Source organism: Talpa occidentalis, unplaced genomic scaffold, assembly GCF_014898055.3.
Source record: "Talpa occidentalis isolate TD23 unplaced genomic scaffold, MPIMG_talOcc4v2.1 talOcc4.8, whole genome shotgun sequence".
Taxonomy (NCBI): Eukaryota; Metazoa; Chordata; class Mammalia; order Eulipotyphla; family Talpidae; genus Talpa; species Talpa occidentalis.
Window position 1 is genome coordinate 87,840,993 of NW_023605194.1, and position 21,535 is coordinate 87,862,527.

Consider the following 21,535-nt stretch of genomic DNA (forward strand, 5'->3'; position numbering starts at 1 on the left):
GATGCTGACCCTTAAAAGATAATGGATTTTTTTGTTGTTGTTGCATCAGGGAGTCTATTTCTTCAAACTCTGAGCACTTCATATCTCCAAGCATCTTAGCAGCTGCTCTTGACTGCAGAAAGGCAAGAATAACCAACAAGAGTTAGTGTATTTCTCTAGCTACCACCTTGCAAGCCCAGGGAGTCTTACACTTGCATCACACCCAAAGTTAAATCAGTTTAAGAAATACACTCTCGTGCTGTTTGTGGAGTTAACATAATGTGGGAAGATACTTAATTTCATCTCAGCGAGGCCATGCATACTGCTGGCCCAGTCCAGGACTGATTTTGAAGACATGCTCTCTACCACAGTTTACCAGGTGCCAAGGCAGGTTAAGATTTAACTTGAACTCCAGGTTGCAGGGCGCTGGCTCCCTAAATTTGCACCATTCAACAGAAATATGAGCACTGCAAATAGGAGCCACCTAAGTTAGTAAAAATTTTTCCGGCAAGCACATTAAAAAAATAAGTAAAATTAATGCAGTTGTTTTAGTTAACCCAATATATCTACAATATATTCAATTATTACTAGTGGGATAGTTTACAATCGTTTTTCGTTACCACATTTTCTAAATCCGAGGTGTATTTTACTTTTAGTACTTCTCAATGAGTAGCTTCATTTCGGGTTCTCAGGGGCCACGTGGGGCTTGTGGTCATCTTACTGACAGCCCTTTACCCAGCTCTGGCCCTGAGCTCTGGGAAAAGAAATACCAGGTGGGCAAAAGAAATACCAGGTGGGGAAAAATCCTGCTTTCGTAGAGTCTGGTGTGCTTCTGGGGTCACGCGGCATTCTGGAATTCAGGGGAAAAACGGAGAAACGAGAAAGGCTGAAAACACTAGTTTCCCCAGCAGCCTACAGCTATTTATTTTGGGGAGTCGCCCTCCCTCTCTCCCGAAGGGGCTGGACCTGGGAGCCAGGCTGGGCTCTGAGCCGGGAGTTGCCACGTGTCAGCCACAGCGCGGATCCGGGTCCAGGCCACAAGGGCCAGGTTGGGGGTCGGGGAACAGCACCCGACTCACACTTGCAGCTCCCCGGCGGCGAGGAGCGGGTGCCCAGCGCGGCTCGGTGGCGGCGCGGCGCAACTACAGGCGCGCCCCGCCTCTGCCCGCCCCTTCCCCGCCCCTTCCCCGCCCCTGCCCGCCTCCTCCCGCCCCCTCCCTGCCCACTTCCCCATAGCACCGCCCACTCCCCCGCCCATTTCCCCGCCCACTCCGGCGCTCCCTCCCCGTCTGTCCCATCCACTCCCCCGCCCGGCTCCGCCCACTCCCCGGCTCCTCCCACTCCCCTCCAGGCTCCGCCCATCCCCGGCTCCGCCCACTCCCCGCCCGGCTCCTCCCACTCCCGCCCGGCTCCTCCCACTCCCCTGCGCGCCTCCGCCAGCGCCCCGCCTGCGCCCCGCCTGCTCCCCGGCGCGCCTCCGCCTGCTCCCAGCCGGCTCCCCGGACCCCTCAGACTGCCCGCCCTCCCGGGTTGAGTTCACCGCCCGCTGCCTCAGGTGGTTTGATTGCAGGACATTGAAAACTGGCCCACGGAGCCCCGCGCCTCCGTTTCCGGTGCCCCGACCCACAGGTACAGGTAGCGCTGGGGTCGTAGAGAATGGCTTTTCTTTTTTTTTTTTTTCCTCCTGCTCTTTATTGCATTCCAGGATTTTCTCTTCCGGGTCACTTCTAAAACACATTAAGAATGCGCATCCTTTGCATTTCAGGAGGAGTAACTTTTAAGGATTACAGAGTAACATTTAGAAATGACACTTTTTACAGTCTCTAGTCAGTATTTAATTGGAGTGATTAAAAGATAATAAAAGCACAAATCAACAAGAGGCCCCAGCGAGGATCGAACTCGCGACCCCTGGTTTACAAGACCAGTGCTCTAACCACTGAGCTATGGAGCCCACTTGTCACCTGCAGCGCTACAATTGAGGAACATTGGGAATAACTTTACTTCAGCTGGCAATCTACAAGCATAACTGACCCTTTGCATCAGTTATCAAAGATAACTATAGGAACAGCTAGATGCCAGAGAAAAATGACAACCCAGTAAGTGGGGGAAAAAAATCTTAGTCCGAAGTAGTGCTTATGATAACAGCCAGGTAATTGCACAGACAGGAACTGGAGCAAAAATGAAATCATGTTTTGGTCCCATGATGGTTAAGTTTACCTCTTAAGAAAGCCTCCGATTTATTGTTTCTATGACAAATTGTATAAAGTGTCATACTTCTAGGGAAGTTATGAGGGTATCTTTGGTTCTCATAAGTTAAAAAAGTTATTGATTATGGATGAGCTAGTTGACTCAATTTGTTTAGTGATTACTCACACACTGCTAGACACTGCAAATAAGGTAAAGAAGTAAAGCTCTGTCCCTGCTCTTTTTCGAACGATTGGGATCAGGAAATGATGCCTTCTTCCCTTTTGCTTTAGGAACTATTGATTGAAGGAAGTTATGATTACAACAGGATCCTCTCTGTTTGTCAGAGAGGAGGGTGATCCTGCCCTTCTGGTGATCTGTGGGTTTCTCGCCCCAGACTCCTTTGAGTATCTGCCCACATTCACTTTCTCAAGGAGATGTTTCCTTCCCCTCTGTTTAAGGCTGCACTGTCTGCTTTGCCCTGCCTCATTTCCCTCATCTATTTAACCCTTAGATAACCTACTGGTTATTATTCTTTATCTCTCTCTCCCTGTTAGGATGTATGCACATCAGCTCTTGCAGGGAGGGGGAGTTTGGTTATGTTTTATTCCCTGGGTATTTTCCCAACACCTAGAATAGTGTCTATGTCTAGCACATAGTAGGTGCTCAATAAATGCTAAGTGAATGGCATGGTTGTTCATTTGGTAAACCAGGAGGAGTTGGGAAAGACTAGGTCTATCCCTCCTTCTCCCTTCTTTTCCTCTTCTGCCTCTCCATCCAGGTTGGAGTTTTGAAGCACCCTTTGGTTTCCTTGACCTAACTCATTTTCTTATTGCCCTGCTTCCCCTCCTGTCCTCCTTCCCTTGAAGCTTATCTCCTTCCCTGGCTGTCTTCCCTCTGCTCCCTGATTACCAGGGGCTTCTCGTTGTCCTCAGATTAAAAGCCAAACTCCTCAGTTAATTTCATTTTTTTTACCTACAGATTTCCCCTCTCCCTCGAAATAACCTAGCCATACCTTCATTTCTCATTTTACAGGGTTTCTTCTGCCTGTGACATCTGACTTCTCATGTTATTGTACCAAGAGCGTCCAGCACCGGCTCCATCTCAGACCTTATTCTGAGGCGTGAATGAATGAGTTCTCCAGGGCTGCCCTACAGCAGTACTACTCACTGGGTGGCTTTAGTTTAAACATGAGAGATGTGTCATCTCACAGTTCTGGAGGCTGCAATTCCAAATTCAAGGTGTCAAAGAACTGATTATTTCAGAGGACCTAGAGGGAAGGACCCAGTCCAGACCTCTGTCCTGGGCTTGTAGATGTCTGTCCACTCTCCCTGTCTCTTCACATCCTCTTTCCTCTTCATGTCCATTTCTGGGCTCCAGTGTCTCCTCCTTTTGATGAGGATACTGGTTATGTTGGATCAGGACCCATCCTTGTGATCTCACCTTATCTCAATCACTCCTGTAAAGACTGTCTCCAAATAGGTCGCATACTGAAGCACTGGACGTTGGACTTGCACAGGAGAATCTTGAGGGCACACCGTGCAATCTGTAACAGGGCATCAGAACTCAGATGAGGCAGAAGGGAGGCCTCCTTTCATGCCCTTTGACCCCACTCTGGTCTCCACAAGCGGACCCTGCCCTGTACTTTTCACCTGGACTTTCCATCTCTTCCCAGCCAGATCTATGAACGTGCTCTGTGGGCAGGGGGAGGTGGGATGTCTAACCTGTGAGTATAGGACACAGGTCACGGCGATGCTGGGACCAGGTGGAAGAAAGGTAAGGAGGTGAAATCCAGGAAAGATGTTAATTTGCTTATAAGTACATGGTGTTAGCAGAAAAAGCCTGAGAGGCCTTTCCATTAATTTTATGTCCTTCCTCCATTTCCTTTTCCTTCCATTAAGTTCAAGCCCAAACCATTTATTTCATCACCTGTGCAGTGAAGGTGATCACTGTGGGTCTGTCTCAGAGCAGTGAGGTATGTCCCGAAGAGGAATGAATTTGAAAAGTGCTAGGAGATGGCAAAGTGCAGGGAACAAATGTGAAAGTGGTTGCTCTGCGTAGGCTGAGCATTGACTTCCAGGCCCTACTGGACTTTGGACAGAAAATTTGGGAACGATTCCAGCCCCTGGCAGTGGGGGAGCAAAGTGACTCCATCCGGGTCCAGACTAGGTGGAGGGCAGAAGGAGATGGAAGCGAGAAGGACCATCCCCATCCCTCTGCTGCTCCATTTCTTTTTTGCTTTAAGTTCACAGTCCCTTTGTTGGCCCACCATCCCCTTTGGCTCTGTCTCCCCAACAGCAGAGGGTGAATCTCCTGTAGCCCTCAGGCTGGGGGAGCAGGACAACCCTTCACCCTGATGGCGAGGGGTGCTCCCTCTCTCCTGGAACCCCAGTTCTATGGTGCTGTGTCCTCTCCGCCTGGGAGCAGGTCTCCTGTCCTGCCTAAAGGTCAGAGTGTGTGAGGTCAGGAGGGACGTCCAGCTCTTCCAGCCTGTGCATCATGTGGAAGATAAGGAAGCTTGGCCCAGCAGGGGAAGGTCTGGGTGCAGCCGTGGGGCCTGCAGACAGGCACTTCTGATATGAGGCCAGGACTTGCCTATGGCTTTTGTTTTCTATTCTGAAAGTTGGTCAAAGAAAGTTAATAAGAAACAATCGACCAAGAAGCAAAACAAACAAAACACACACACACAACCTCACCAGCTATAGTGCAGCAACCAGGCGCCTGGCCGGTAGGGACTCTAGTTGCTCGTCCTCTTGTAGCCCATCCTCTGCTGTTACCACCCCCTGTGTGATGCTGCCCTTAAAGCCTGGGCCTCCAGGCTCAGGTGTGCATACTTGCATGTGCCCACACCATACTCCGCGTGTCCACCATCAGGCATGTGTGCCCCGAGCCCACACTCCCAAGCCCTTTCTGCGTTCAAGGCCACAGGTGATAGCCACAGAGGCCAGTGGCATAAAAGCCTGACCACTTACCCTACAACAACCAGCCAAAAACAGAAGGGAGGGGGCTTTCCGAATTTGTGCAGCTAAAATTAAGGCTCTTTAGTGGGGGGCCTGGGGAGCAGGATGGGGAGGGAGGGACTTAGCATCCCTTTGCAGATGCCTTCCCTTGGTCACCTTTAGGTAATAACACAGGTTTCTGCTCCTCAGAGGTGCTGTGAAGCTAACCCCAGACCTAATGCTTGGAGACACCGGTAGGAAAAGCTAAAAAACCAGAAGTTTGCATCAAACCCCAGGGGAGGGCTGTCTTTCTCCACCAGGATGCTTTGTGCCCCTGGGAGTTGGTGCTCTCAGCTCATCCCTTGTAAATGACAGTAGCTGAAGCAAGCTGGGAAAGTTACTCAGCTTTCTTGCTGGAGCCTTGTGTCTTAACCCATTTATCTTACAAAAAAAGGGAAAAATACTTCATCTTCTTGACCCACTCACCTGTTCTGTGGCATTTAGACTGTTTCCATATCTTGGCTATTGTAAATAGTGCTGCTATAAATGTGCTCTTTGTTTTTTTTTTTTTTTTTTAAAGATTAATTTATGCATACAGGGGTACAGGCCAGAGGAATGGGGGGTGAGGGGATTCACCAGAGACAGAGTGGGGAACAGATTGACCAAAACACACTGCTGAGGGGGGCAGCGGGCAAGTCAGGAGATGTCTGCTGCGCCATGTGGATTGCTCCCTGGCTCGCTGCGAACTGCTTCATAGGTTGCGTCTTAACCCTTGCGCCACCAGGAAGGCCTATATTTTTTTTTTTTTTGTGCTCTTTGTATAGATACCCAGGAGTGGAATTGCTGGGTCATGTGGTAGATACATCTTTTGAGGAATCTTCACATTCCTTCCCAGAGGGCCGGACCAGTCCCCATTCCCACCAGCAGTGTGAGAGGGTTCCTTTTTCTCTACACCCTCGCCAGCACTTGTTTGTGTGTGTTGTTGTTGGTTTGTTTGTTTTTTTGATATGGGCCATTCTCCCAGGGGTGAGGTGGTAGCTCATGATTTGCATTTCCTTGATGATAAGCAGTGAGACTATGGAAACCACCTGGGAGGAGAAATCCTACAATGTGAAAAAACAAACAAGGATGTTTAAAAAATAAAGTGCGCTCAGGAGACTTCTTGGCACACATAAATGCTCAACAAATGTTAGCTATTGTTACTTTAACAGAGGTAAATATTGCAATATAATAATGTTAGTGGTAGGGGCGCTCTGTCAGGTGAGAAAAAAGATTCTTTCCTTTGGCCGCAGTTGAGCCAGTGTGCACTAGATGGCGCTGCGTTCTCACGCTGCGTTGCCCCAGACGCACGTGGTGAACGTCAGTCTTGGGAGTTACATACACCCCAGAATGAAAAATACTGTATCAGGAAAGCTTTACTTCTTCAAATAAGTCAGCAACCCAGTGAAGCAAATACTACCATGGCAGGTACATTTTCTTGCTTGAGCTGATGGAAAAGGGCATTTACTGCCTATAGGCATTTGGCTGCAGATATCAAGCGATAAAAATACTTAATTAATTGGAACCAGGCTGCGGGCTTGGCCTCAGATGAGAATGAGAACCAGCCGGACTCGGCCAAAGCAGATGGTCCGCACCCAAGTTCTTTGCCATGGCGGTGGTGGGATGTGTCTGGGCACATGGAGCCTGTTTTAATTATCTGGTTGTCTCTCCTGAACTATGAGAGGCCTCCCCCACACTTTCAGAGCCTTTTTAGCCAGTTTAGAGAGGGAACTTTATTTTCCCCAGAAGGTAAGCAAAGTGCAGATCCCAGAAGAAGGTGGACTAGTGGAAAGGAGAAAGGGGCTTGACTGGTCATGGTGACACCGGGCCAACTGTGTGCAGCCTTGGCCATAGCATGTCCATAGGGGCTGCCAAGGCCTCTGTTATAGGGGGATTTGGATCCCCTGGCTCAGATGTGTGCACACAACCATCTGCCACTTGTGTCCACACTCAGTGGCCATCACTGTAGTCCAGCAGTGGCAGGGAGGGAGGAAGGGAGGGAGGTTGGGAGAGAGGGGGTGCCTTTGGATACAATATCTTGCATCCCAGCCCTGCCACCAGCTAGCTCTTTGATCCTGGAAATGTCATTTCCCTGGTCTCATCTGTTTATAGGTAGAAGGCAGGTGGGCAGGGAACTACTGCCCCTAGGGGAAGCAGAGAGTCCTCTGCCTCTGCGCAATTTCTAAAACGTCAGGAGGCTGCGTTGCAAAGAAAGGACAGCAGTTCTTGTTCCATCATTAATGCTGCTGGAAAGGACACATAGTCACACACACACTCCTCCACGTGGGTGCAGAGCTTTATTTTTATCTCATGTTGCACACATTCATCACAACTGGGTGTCCCTCAGGGTGACTCAGCGGGTGTCTCAGGGAAGCTGTCCTAACAGCCAGTTAAAACGTTTATCAACACACAAAGGGGACTGTGAGTCTGTGGGTCCAGGCCAGACTGAGGGAGCCGGTTTCCCCTTGTGGTTTAGAACAGGCCAGCCCCCTGCTACTGGGGTGTTAAGCCTGGGTGGTTGGGTCAGTGACTTTAGTGACAAAGTGGTGCACAGTCCCCCCCTCTGCCCTTCTGAACATTTGGATAGGAGATGGTTTTTGATGGAACTCTAGTCTCCGCCTTGGTAGCACTTACCATCTCGCAAAACTCCTCTTACGGCCCCTTAGAGTCAAAGCTCACCTTACCTTTCACACTTTGAAAGACAGGAGCTTTGCGCTAGAGGTGTGCAGCACACCTGTCCACGTTGCTGTCACCCTCCAGGTCATTCTGTGTGATGTGCTCCAGGGAGGTGGCCGGGGCAAGGGAACCAGCGTTAGCTGCTAGCACAGAGTTCCCGGAGCTTCATGTCCATTTGACTCATGGACTGTCGGGTGTCTGGGATGACCCCTGATTTAATGCTGTCTACAGGGGTGACCTGGTCGCTAATGCAGCAGCTCGGGCATGTGCTTGGGTATGAAGTTCAGATCTGAGCTCTTCCTTGTGCATTGTACCGTTGAAACATGAAGTTGTAGATGGCTTCATCTACACATATGTAAGTATCTTTTCTGCAAAAAGAGCTGTCCTAGGCAACCTGGAGTGATACAAGGACTGTCCATCATCCCCCTTTCACAGGATTCAGACATGAGTGTGGGGAGGTCCAGGCACCCCCAGTGTCAGGGATGAGCCACCTCGAGCCTGTGGAGTGATCCTCAGTTGTAGCCGTGGGAGAGCAGTGTCGGCAGCATTTGGTTCACCTGCCAGGTTTCCCATCTCTGGCAAGGCCACGGGAGGAGTCAGGGCAGATTTTCAGCATTGGTAAAGCTGGGCTTGCTCCCTGAAGAATCATGAATGAAACAGGTCATTGCCAAGCACCACAGCCACTGGGGCTGTGCTGTTTGTGCTGATGGAGCAGGTCAGAAGAGGTGACATCCAGGGCCTTGGGATCTGCATCCGAGGCCTTGGGTGTGGAGGGAGGTGGCCACAGCTGCAGGAGCTTCTGGGGCTTGTCTTTGTACTGTCTTCATTCCCTGCCCTCCGACAGGGACCCTGGGCTCTGCGTAAAACAGCAGAGGGGCGGGAGACAGCAGGGACAAATATCTCTAAGCTCAGTGATTGTGGGAACAAATCTCGAGGGTTCCCTCATGGTGAATATCTTCACATTGTGCTTAGAGAGGGCTAGGGAGGGAAATAATGGGAAAATCAATTGCCCTGCTCACCTGGGCAGGTATGATCTCAGCTTGTTTATGGTTTGCCTATTAAAACAAGCATGTTTTGTATATGAGAAGATTGGCAATGATTTAACTGTGCATCTATTTACAATAACCAAGACAAGGAGAAAACCTCAGTGCCCCAAAACAGATGAGTGGATCAAGAAGACCTGGTAATATATACACAATGGAATACTACTCAGCTATCAAAAAGGATAAACTCATGACATTCATGGCAACAAGAATGGAACTGTAAGAGATTATTCTAGGGATTATGCTAAGTGAAATAAACCATAAGGAGAAAGAGAAATACTGGATGGTATCAATTGTGTGTATAATATAGAGAAATCAAACAAAGGGTCAAAGACAAACATTAAAGCCAACTCTTGAACACTGACCGAGTTGTGAGGCATCCAGAAGGGGAGCGAAGAAGGGTGAGAGCACAGCAGACTGGTGGAAGACTGTGGGTCCTTTCGTTTTGGGAGAGTGTAAAGGCAGGACAGGACACAGAGCAGGTTTTCTGATCCCATGCAGACCGGGTAAAGGAGGAGTCAGAGTCCTCAGTGGTTTTTTGCAGATCTTTTATTGGGGTTCACCAGGCATATGGCAGGCAGGGGTGCTGGCTGGGGGGCTGGGAGGCTGGCAGGCTTCCCAGCCCCCAGCAAGTCTTCACTCTATCTGGGCTCTCTGGCGTTCGTTCTGATGCTTCTCGGCTTCTCTTTCGGCTTCTGCTTCGGCTTCTCCTGGCGTCCCCTTGACGCCACCCTTAAAAGCACAGTCTTAGCCCAGGTGTACCCACTCCAGGTGCCCGCCATCAGCATGCATTCAGGATCACAGGGTTCCCTCATCTATCCTGATGGCGGGAGGGCAGAAAAGCCTGACATTTTTCCTTACCCTACAGAGAGCTATGGTGACTACACCTGAGGGCGGAAATCCTGCACTATGGAAATGTTAGCAAGGTTGTAAAACAATGGTATTTTATTAAAAAATAGTTAGCTATGCATGATGGCCATCGGAGTGAAAATCGAGCAATAAAGGTGGCCAGTTGTATGGGGGGAATAGATGAGCACATTTGGGGACTGATTTGACCTTTGAGATGTCAGGAGTACATTAACTAGAGACAAGAAATGAAGGATTTAAGACATCGAGAATGAAGGGGAGCTGCCTCTGTGCCTCTCTGGCTCCCAAACCCTCTCTTTGGTCAGCTGCTCTGTTTCTGCAATTACCTCACCTTTGTCCACTCAAGTTTTCCTTCCCCACTGGATCCTACCCATGGGCAAGCGAATCTGCTGTGTGTTCCCTCAAAGCCAAAGCCATCTTCTACAGGTGCTTTCTTTCCACTGTTACTGCCTTTCTGTTTCTTGTTCTCAAATCTCTGCTCCTTGTTTTGTCAAAATGTCGCTGTCCTTGCTGCCTGTGTTTCTTCCCTCACCTCATTCACTTATGGGTCTCCTCCTTCACGTACCCCTAAAAACAACCCTCGTCTCCTTTTGTCACCTCTGTGCTGCCAAGTCCAATGGCCGACTCTTGGGCCTCCCTGACCTGGATCCCTGGGCAAGTTGATCTGCCTGAATCTTTTCCAGGCTTTGCCTCCAGACCTCGCACCTGATTTTCCTTCCAATCCCCCATGCACAGCAACCTCTCCATCTCCCCGGCATCCTTTTCACCCTCTTCCTGGTCTCTAAGCGTCACGGTGTCCTGGGGTCTCATCTAATTGTCTTCTCCATCTAGGCTTAGTGGATGAGCCCATCTTGACCTTGAGCTCTCAACGTCTGTGTAAAATAGAGCCCCTCCTGTCCCTTTCTCCTACACCTGCTGTTTCTCCTTCATCACCACCTGAGTTAGACATATATATTTTGCTTTCTCTCCAGTTCCCCATCAGTCAGGATGGGGGCATGTGGGCATTCCCTGTGCTCAGGCAGTGCCTGCGCACAGCAGGCACTTAATCTCTGCTTGAGGAATAAGGGGAGGAACAAAGTGGAGGGTAAGGAAAAATGTCAGGCTTTTCTGTCCTCCCGCCATCAGGATAGATGATGGATCCTTGTGGTCCTGAATGCATGCCTGATGGCGGGCACCTGGAATAGGGTGTGGGCAGAGGTAGATGGGATTCACCTGGGCTGAGACTGGGCTTTTAGGGTCGGCGTCACAGGGATGCCAGCAGCAGCCGAAAGAGAAGCCAAGAATGAGCAGAAGCCGAGAGAGAAGGCCGGAGAACCCAGATAGAGTGAAGACCTGCCTGCAGTGTACCAAGTAAATCCCAATAAAAAGACAAGCAAAAACCACTGAGGACTCTGACTCCTCCTTTACCCGGTCTGTATGGGATCCTAGAAAACCTGCACAGTGGCCATTCCTGCCTCCTGCACAAAGACACTGCATCTGGGACTGGGAATATGGTTTGGGAAGAAGTGATGAACACAGATTTAGAAGTGGTGCTAACAGGACACCCAGGTGCAAATGTCCAGGATGCTGCTGGAAATGCCCAGCCCATGAGGGTTAACCAGGGAGGCTTCATGGAGGAGCTGTCTGGCCCTTCAAAGAGTTTGGAGCTGGTCAGGCAGAGACGGAAGTGGTCTGGGTAGGGAAGTTCCAAGGGCAAGGACAGGGATGGGATGAGCATGTGTGCGTTCAATGTACTGTGCACTCAGTAGTGGTTCTTGACTAACTGAAAAGTTGAATGGGCCCAGGCTCAGCGGCCTCAGTACACCTTAGGAAGGTGAGCAGAAAGGTGACCTCAGCTAGCTGCCGTCCAGATAATAGCAAACTTACTGCACTTCTGATATACCAGGCTCTGTTCCAACACATTTGTGTCCATTAATTAATGCGATCTTCATGGTGGCCTATGACACTGTCGAGGTGCAGTGAAAATCCCCCCACTTCTCTGGCTGGTTGGATAATCAAAACAGCACCAGATGGGTTGGTAGAGGAAAAAGAGGAAAAGAATCTATTTAACAGTGTGTGCACAGGGGAACTACAGTGCCTGTGCAAGTCTTGCTTTCAGCTGGGGAGGAAAGGGTTTAAATCCTAAGCCAAGAGAAGAGGCTAGAGGGCTGTGCACTGAGGAGAGAGGAGGGGCCGTCCCATGGCAAGGAGGGGATGGCTTCATCTTCGCTGTGAAAGGAAAGATGAGTTTCTCTGATAGAGAGGCCATGTTACAGCTGGATGATACCTCCCACCTACATTCTTCTCAGTCTTTAAAAAGGGAGCAGAGATGGATTTATTTTGATTAGGGGAATGGCAAAGGAATTAGGGGAAAGGCAGGAGCTTGTCCTTAGCCTCCAGGGCCTTCATTGCTCTCAACTCAAAATAATCTATGTGCTGGAGCGGGTGTCTTGAGGAGACCCACTCTGAGAATCTTGGGGTGATCTGTTTGGGCGTCTTCCACAGAGTCACAATTTCCCAGGTACAAGTGAGGAACTGGACTCAGAGAGGATAAATCCCTGCCCCAAACTTTCGTAGTCTGTAGATAGCTGGAGTTTGATGCCAGACTGTGACCTGGTGATTTTTAGCAAGAAATCTGTGTGTGTTTTTCATTTCATTTGTGGTATGGAGCTCCTAAAACCCTTGAAATTTCCTAAATGAGGAGAGCAAAAAAGGTGTCTGTTGTTATGTTAATGGGGTGACGGGAAAATACTTAAGGAAGGGGCAGGTGGCGGGGAGAATCAACCACATTATCAGAGATTTGGGGCTTTCAGTCTGTCCCCCTGACTCTAGGGAGGGAGAGAAGCTAGAGTTTGAGTCCAATCACGAATCGCCAGTGATTAAATCAATCATGACTATGTAATGAAGCCTCCATAAAACACTCAAAAGAAGGGGTTGGTGGCTATTCTATTTGGGGAGAATGGAGAATGGCTAATGGCGAGCCTGCAGAAACTGGATGCCATGCCCCTCCCCAAACCCTGCTCTTCCTACCTTCCATGCTACTTGTTCCTGAGCTGTAGGCTTTTATAATAAATGGGTACTTCAGACAATAAAATGTTTTTTTATGAATTCCCTGAGCCTCTCTGGTAAATTAATGGAACCCGAGGAAGGAATTGTTGGAACCTCTGGTCTGTAGCCTATCGGTCAGAAGCAGGGTGGTAACTGGGCTTGCCATTGGCATCTGAAGTGAGGGGTCCTCTTGTAGGACTGAGCTCCAGATAGTGTCAGAATTGAGTTGAATTGTGGGACACTCAGCACTGAGGTGCTTAGAACCTTTTCGAGGCAAAGAAGTCAAGGAGCTTCTTATACTTTCACCTGTCTTTGCCAGTCTGATCCCACAGATCTGAACACAAGGACTCATTTTCCTGTCTTTCTAAATGCACGCACCCCCTGTCTCATACTCCCACTCCTGTGTTGCTCTTGCCTCCTTCTTGAGGTGGAGGAGCCATTGGGAGGGAGCAGATGACACTGAGGACCCCAGATGCAGAGCACTAAGGGAGTATCAGCTGTTCTGGGCAGCCCCCTGCAGACTCACACAGCAAATGGTAATTGCAAATAACTACAATAATGAGTCTTGGTTTAATCTTGTCCATTTCCAGAGTTCCCCATTTTGGTTTTATAGACTTTGCTGCTTGGTACTAATGCCAGAATAATTAGGATAAATACAAGTCCTGCAAACTCCTTGGCCAGTGATCAAGCTTTCCCTTTTCTACCTCTAGGTTTTTATGTGCACTGTGTGTCTGTATTAATAAGAGGCATTACAGGGATGGAAATGCTTCATCATGCCTCTCTGGGTCAGAAATCTGGCAACGAGGGTGCTGAAACTGTGAGAACAATGCAGAAGTGGCTCAGGGACTTTTGTGTGGGGGAGGGCCTGTGGGCTAAGGGAGATTTCATGTATTTTCATTTATATTTTAACAGCTTCTGCTGAACCCCTGTAAAGGCATAAGGTCCTTCTGACATCTAAGACATGGTAATGTTGCTCAGTTTGGCTTTGTGGATTGTAACCATGACCACTGTAGGAAAGACAAAGTGACACCATCTTTGGTGGCTTCCAGTGTGGCTTCCAATGTGGCTTTGTATGTGGCCACCAACGTGGCTTCATCTTGTATCAAAACTATTTTAGGTCTATGACACAGCTGCTTTACCCTGGGAAGACAGCCTATTTCCACATTGTTTCTTTCACGGGCCAGGCACAACCCTATTGATCTTAGTAGAACCAAGACTCGCTTGTCCTCTTGGGCATCGGGCATCACATGACTCACACCAGCATACGTAGGTGTAAGAAGCCCCTGCAAGATAACTGGTGTGCATCCTGCCTATACCTGGAGTCCTATTTACTGGCCCTGGGGCTGAAGACCCCTCTTTGTAAGTTGCCCTGAATATACTTTAATCATGATTAATGGATTGGCTTTCTTCTTTAGACTCCAATTACCTTCTCAATTTGGGGGAGCATATTTGTTCCCACAGCTGCACAACCATCAAATGTGAGGGCCAATCCGCAGGTCGAGATGTGGGAGAACTGCTGATGTTGAACACCTGGACCCTCTCCCCAGGGGATCCCAGCTTATGAGAATGATTCTAATCATTCAACTGTTGCTCAGTTTGGCTAAGAGGGGTACGGGCTGGAGCAGAGAGGGGTACAGTGCTCAGGTACACATGAGGGAGTAAGAGAAGGGAGGGAGGGCCTGGGTGGCTGCAGAGGGGCTGCCAGTTACAGGGTGGGTGTCAGTTTCTAAGTGATGTTGTGTTCGTGGATCTACTATTTCACTGGCAGGGCTCTTGGGATAGCATGATGCCTCTTCCTTTTTTTTTTTTTTTAATTGAAATGCTTGGCATTTCACTGATCGGTGGGATTAAGTGTGCCACTGGGTTCAGGGGACAGCGGTGAAGGTGAGCCATCTGACATTCTCATCTGCATGAAGGGATAAACTGTCCTTGCCTCTCACCCGCACACTAGAGTGTAAAGCTATTCTCTAAGCATGTTGAGAGCAGCTCTTCTTACCTGATAGAGCATTCTGGAAAGAGTGAGTGTACACATTCATTCCCATCCTCTGCAAAATGAAATCCACTTGCAAGCAGTATTGGCTGGTTTCATGACCTGCCAGAATCCCTAGCAGAAGTATTGATGAGGATGAGATGCATTCTTCTGGCTAAACTGAAGCCTTGGGGAGGGGATGTCCTTTTCCCACTGGCTTCTGCCCCTAACTGAAGTGCTCTGGTGGGCTGTTCCTAACTCCACCACGTGGGGATAGTCTCCTGCCTGCTTTGTTAGCAGGGCTGTGGAAAGTTACGGTGACTGAACATTTCTCTGCAGTTACAGTTTGGTCCAGAAATACCTATTCAGAGTAAATTCACATGTGAGACATAAAATCAGATAAAAGCCTGAAAAGTGCTTTACTATTCACCTCTCATCTTTAACTTTTTGGCCCCGAGTTCTTCCAGAGAAGCAAGGGCTGGGGAGCATCAGGAGATATGTGAGCTCTGAAGGCGGAGGAAATGGGTCTGGCTGTGTGGTCCACGCCTAGGAAAAAGTTAGGGTTGGGATAAGCAGTCATTTTATGCAGTAGTTTTGGGAAAGAAAGCTGAGTTTGGATTCTCTTCTTTGCTGATGTCTGCCCTAAAGGGAAACGGTGTCCATTACAGATTCTAGAAGAGGGCTTGGCTGAGTTGTGTAACATTTAATTGCTATATGCTCTGTAATTGGAAGCATCCTTTCCTAATTGATCATTCCAGGAGCACTGTCTTTGAATGATTCTCCATGAAGAGCATCGTGTGGTCACAGTGGCCTGGGAAGTCAGCTGACCGTATTACTTTTTAGGGATTCACAGCTCAAGTTGGCAGGGTAAAGGCTCTGAGAAGTCATGCACAGAAGAAGCAGGTCTCAATTTATCTAACTCAATATTTCCCACACTCACTCAACTATAAAACCCTTTTTATACACATAACACCAGCATTTTGGCAACCTGGATTAAAGTGAAGGGCATATCATTTACTGAGCTTCTTTCCTTTGCAGAAATCTGCCAGATGTTTTATAGACATTATCTTATTTCTATCATAATTAGCTTTTGGAGCTGCATATTTTCATTCCCTCTTCACAGACAGAAAAGCTGAGGTTTAGCAAGGTGAGGGGGCTTGCTCAGTGTCACACAGTGAGTTAATGGTGGAGCTGAGATTTGAACCTTGGTCTGCTTAACTCCACATCACGTTCTTTTTCTCCTTGCTACATTTCCTAGTGCCTCTTCCATTTTTTGGTTTAAATTGAATTAATGTTAGTTATAACATTGTATAGGTTTCAAGCATATAGCCTTATAAATCAATATCTGTATATACTATATTATGGTCACCACTGGAAATCTAATTTTCTTTTTTTTTTTAAGATTTATTTATTTATGCATACAAAAAACTGGGGTACAGGCCAGAGGTGCAGGGGTGAGAAGATTCACCAGAGACAGAGTGGGGACCAGTGCAGGCAGATTGACTGAAATACACTGCTGAGGGGAGCAGTGGGTGAGACAGGAGAGGTCTGCTGTGCCATGTGAATTAGCTCCCTGGCCAGGGATCGAACTTGTGCTGCAGTGGCTGCTGAAAGCTTCCTAGTGCTGAGACTTAACCCCTTGCGCCACAAGGGAGACCCTCCATCTGATTTATTTCAGTAAGCGTAGTAACCTGTAGGCCCATCTGTGTTGTGGCAAATAGCAGAATGTCAGCTTTTTTGCCACCTAATAGTAGTCCATTTTGTGTACATGTTGCATCATTTTTATCCATTCATCCCTCCATGGGCACTTAGCCTGTTTCCATCTCTTGGCATTCATGACTAATATTGTGATGAACCTGGGGGTACAGATATCTCCTCAAATTAATGTTCCATATTGTTCAGAGAAATACACAGAAGTGGGATAACTGGATCCTATGGTGGTATGACTCTTAATTTTTTGTCTGTTCCCATTTTTAACCAAGGAGGCAGAAAGGGGGTAGATGGGAAACACTGAAGGAATCAATCTGGGGGGGTCAGTCAAGTACAAGTTTGTTAGTTTTTTCTTCCCCATGGGAACAGTCAAGATGTTCCACCTTGTAGGAATCTCTCTCTGCCAGGAGGAATGCTTGAAAGTGCCAGGCCCCATCAATTCAAGGATTATCGTGTTGAGCAGTCAGCTGCCTTTGAGCCTGGAGCTCAGCGATATTTAGATTAACAGAGACCCACAACCTTTATTTCATCCTCCGTTTTCAAGTAATTCTTTTGTCAAACTTTCCCTCTTTTCCATCTGTTGGAGCTCTGGAGGGTTTTGAGATGTAGCCCCAAGTTCTGCTAAAGAATAGCTGGCAAGAGAAGCCGGCAGGGTGAAAATGTCCCAAGAGTGTCTTGCTCTGTTGCTGTCACGGGTCGTGATCACTTGCGTGGAAGGCATCCGAGTGGGAGCTGTTTTCTGCCTTGGGGCCATTGGGGCAGAAATAGCCTGGGGACTATTCACAGAGATCTGGGGACGTTGCTGTGATAAGTCAGGCTCTCGTCCCTTGCTCTGAAAATGGGGTGGAGACTCAGCTGCGGTGATGATGATGATCTCGGGAGAAACTGGGAGAATTTAGTAGTGAGACCAGGACCTTGGCTAATGTCATCCATAAATCTAAAATACTTATGGCGCCTACTGGGCACAAGATGAAATAAATGGAGTTGAACAAGTTAAATGCCTGTCCTTAAGGAAGCGGGTATGCTGGGAGGGCATGTGTGAACCTGTATAGCTGACCCTTGAAGAGTTTGGGTACTCTGTGTATACAATCTGCTTTCAAGATCCATCCAGCTGCTGATGTTGGCTGGTTGAATCCCTGGATTCAGAACTAGTTGGTATGGAGGGCCTGCGTAAGGGACTTGAATATCTGTGGATTTGGGTGTCCACGGGGGTCCTGAACCCTAACTCCCATGTATATTAAGGGATGACAGCAGTTTAGTTTTCAGGGTAGACAAGTGAGGTCCTTTGCCAGCTATGGTTGAGCAGCCTTCCTGCCTGGCCTGAAGGCCAGCTCTGTCCTGGCCTTGGGGTGCAAGCTGCCTGGGAGAATGCTCCCCTTGTGTGGGGGAATGGCTTTTTGCAGAGCTGTCTGGGCCTGAATATATACAGTGATCCAGCCTGCAATGCATCCAGAGTTGCTATCAAAAAGAAAATAAAGGAGATCTCCCTGCCTGCCAAGATGTCACAGCTCATAGATTTAACGCCGGACAAAGTGGCTCACTGACCTCCATACTGCTCATAGGGGGCACATCCGTCTTCCCCTTATATATAACTCGCCAGTCCCTTGCTGACACTCCAGCTGGGCCGGACCCTGCTGACAAGCAGCCCAGCCTGTGGGTCACTGGAAAGCCCTGCCCACATCACAGGCCCAGACTGCCAGGAACAGCATGAGTGAGACTCTGTTTACTTCTATTTGTCTTAACCACCCCCAGTGACCTTCATGGGGATTCCATGGAATAACAACACTAGGGAAGTATGAATGAGAACCTGGGGACAGTGATGATAAATGCTGGCTCCCGGACCTGATAGGGGCCTTTTTGTGTTTTGAATAAGAATGTTCACCAAGGCCTCTGCGGAAGAGCTAGTCCTGTCAGTGCTTCTGATGGGCAGAACTGGGGAGGGTGTCAGCTCAGAGTCGGACTGGGTAAGCTAAGCTGATGAGCTCAGGGGCTGGTGTGTTAAATATAGGACAGAGAAAGGCCTGGACATGGAGGGACCTCAGAGATAGGAGCAGAGGGCTGGGAGCTCACGGTCACACGTTGGGGCTGGAGGTCAGGGGAGATGCAGAGAGGGAGTCCAGAGAGCTGAGCATAGGGAAGGAGGTGCTCTTTTCCTTCTACAGATCTTTCTGAGAGCCCCTATAAGTCAGGTCAAGGTGGAGAGGGTGGTTGTCAATTTGGGGAAGAAGACCTGCCAGGGAAACAGCAGGATTTTATGAAGCAGTCTTTTTATTTTTCTCTTCCCCTCCCTCCCAGCCCCCAGGTTACCCCACCTTTCTGATCCCCTTCATTAGTGAGGTTTGAGGGGAACAATGTACATTTTGCTCCCACCCTCAAACATGATGTTTCCTATGTCCTCTGGGTCACCCAAGTGAGCCCAGAGGCTGAGGTTGTCCTGTAGACAGCTGAGGCCTCTGCTGCCTGACTGGCAGTGTGCCTCTCCCTCTGGCTGGGAGGGATGTTGAAGGTGGACGAGCCATCCCCTGCATTCTGCCGTTTTTCCTCCAGGCTGTCCATCTATTTCTGAAGCTCTGGGTGAGCCCAGGAGATATGGTCTCTCCACACATGGAGGAGGTTCAGCCAGAGGAAAGATGAGATGCTGCGGTTTACAGCAACACCGACGGCGCTCGAGGGAATCTGGTGCAGTAAAACAGGTCAGAAAGATGTGGACAGTTTGGGCTATTTCCATATATGAGTAAAATAAGGAACCAAAGCAGATGAGCTGACAACACAAAATAATTATAAACTCAGAGGAGGCATTAATAACAGAAGTATCTGAGTTTGAGGGGCAGAGAAAGGACCCAAGGGGTAAACGGTGGGAATAAAAAGTAGTAGAAGGTGGGTTCAATGTCAAGTCATGCTTTTGCTCCTGTGAGGAAGGTGAGAACTTTTTTTTTTAATTGTTATGTGTCTTTATTTATTTTTTTAAAGATTTATTTATTAAACAATCCAGTCAAGAAATGGGCAGAAGAACTCAAAAGACATTTCTCCAAAGAGGAAATGCAAATGGCCAACAGGCGTATGAAAAAATGTTCAACATCCCTTATAATCAGGGAAATGCAAATGAAAACCACATTGAGATACCACCTTACACCAGTAAGAAAGCACATATCAAAAAAACAAGCAACAACAAATGTTAGCGAGCATGCAGTGAAAAAGGAACTCTCCTACATTGCTGGTGGGAATGCAAACTGGTCCAACCACTGTGGAAAGCTGTCCAGAGGTTCCTCAGTCTACTAAAAATGGAGCTACCATACAATCTAGCAATTCCACTCCTAGGGATCTACCCAAAGGACACAGAAACATTGATTCAAAAGAACACCTGTACCCCTATGTTTATTGCAGCACTATTTACAATAGGTGAAACCTGGAAACAACCCAAATGCCCCAAAATAGATGACGGGATCAAGAAGATGTGGTACATATACACAATGGAATATTATTCAGCCATCAAAAAGAAACTCATGCCATTTGCAGCAACGTGGATGGAGCTAGAAGGAATTATGCTCAGTGAAATAAGCCAGAAGGAAAAAGAAAAATATCAGATGGTTTCACTTATAGCAGGAATGTAGGGGAGCCAAATAAGACATCAGTGTAAAAAAATAATAGTACAAAACACAACAAAGCAAAAACAAACAATTATAAACCAGAGACATCCTGCAGGGGAGGAGGAGGGAGAGGGATCAGAGGGAGGGAGGGAGGAGCACAGGAGACTGTGGTGATGGTGCACGGGTGCCTTGGGGAAGGAATTCTATGGGGACTCAATCTGAGGGGGTGGGGGAAGCAAATATTGTCTAAAAAAATTAAAAAATGATAAATGTTAAAATAAAAATAAGTTTTAAAGTTAAAACTCCAAAAAAAAAAGATTTATTTATTTATACAAGAACCAGGGTACAGGCCAGATGCGTGAGAGGGTGAGAGGACCCACCAGAGAAAGAGTGGGGAACAGAACAGGCAGACTGATGAAATACACTGCTAAGGGGAGCAGCAGGTGAGACAGGAGAGGTCTGCTGTGCCATGTGGGATTCTTGCCAGCCGGCTGGGATGGAACCCGCACTACAGAGGCTGCAGACAGCTTCACAGTGCGGTGCTCAACTGCCTGCGCCACCAGGGAGCCTCCATGTCTTTATTTTTGAGGGAACTCTGGTCTACAATACTGTGTATGAATTAGGAGAACAGGCACAACCTCTTCAGAAGCTGTCACCACCTCACACCCAGCACCAAAGCCGCATCATCCTCCCCCGCGATCCCCAGGGCACCCTCTGGCCTATTCACCACCTTCCCCCCTCCAGTAAGCTCCTTTCTGCAGTCAGAATTCTAGGATTTGTTTTGGTTTAGTTTGATCTGTTTCTTTGTTTTGTTCTCTACATGCCACATGAGGGAAAAAATTTGGTATTTGTCTTTCTCCTTCTGACTTATTTCATTTAGCATCATCACCTCCAATTTTGTCCACATCACAGATGGTAAGAGTTCATCTTTTTTCTTTTTTGAAGATTATTTATTTATGCAAACAAGAACTGGGGTACAGGCCAGAGGTGTGAGGGGTAAGAGTCGGGAACAGAACAGTCAAATTGACTGAAATACACTGCTGAGGGGAGCAGTGGGTGAGACAGGAGAGGTCTGCTGCACCATCTGGGTTGCACCCTGGCCGGGGATCAAACTCGTGCTGCAGTGGCTGCAGATAGCTTCATAGGTTGTGTCTTAACCCCTTGCACCACCAGAGAGGCCAAGATTTCATCGTTTTATAGTTGATAGTATTCCACTGTGTATCTAAAACAGATCTTTATCCACTTACCGGTGCTAGAACGCTGAGGTTGCCTCCATAGCCTGGCTGTTGTAAACAGTGCTGCAGTGAGCGTGGGCGTAAACGGGGAGTGGGGTGGCTGGATCATATGGCAGACCTACTTTTAATATCTTAAGAAACCTCCAAATTGTTTTCCATAGGGGCTGGAGAAGGCTACATTCCAGAAGGTGAGAAATTTTTAATGTAATAGCAGAATTCTAGCTGTTGGACCTTGGACTCTGGGTTGTTGGTGACCTGACCCCCATGAAAGAACGGCATT

The 21,535-nt window shown here is 48.2% G+C and overlaps 1 non-coding gene across 1 annotated transcript; it reads right to left on the reverse strand.

The window, feature by feature from the left end:
- Positions 1-1,857: 1,857 nt before the first annotated feature.
- TRNAT-UGU (transfer RNA threonine (anticodon UGU)) lies at positions 1,858-1,930 on the reverse strand. Its single transcript has one exon. It is a non-coding gene; the product is annotated as a tRNA-Thr (tRNA).
- Between the last annotated feature and the right edge of the window lie 19,605 nt (positions 1,931-21,535).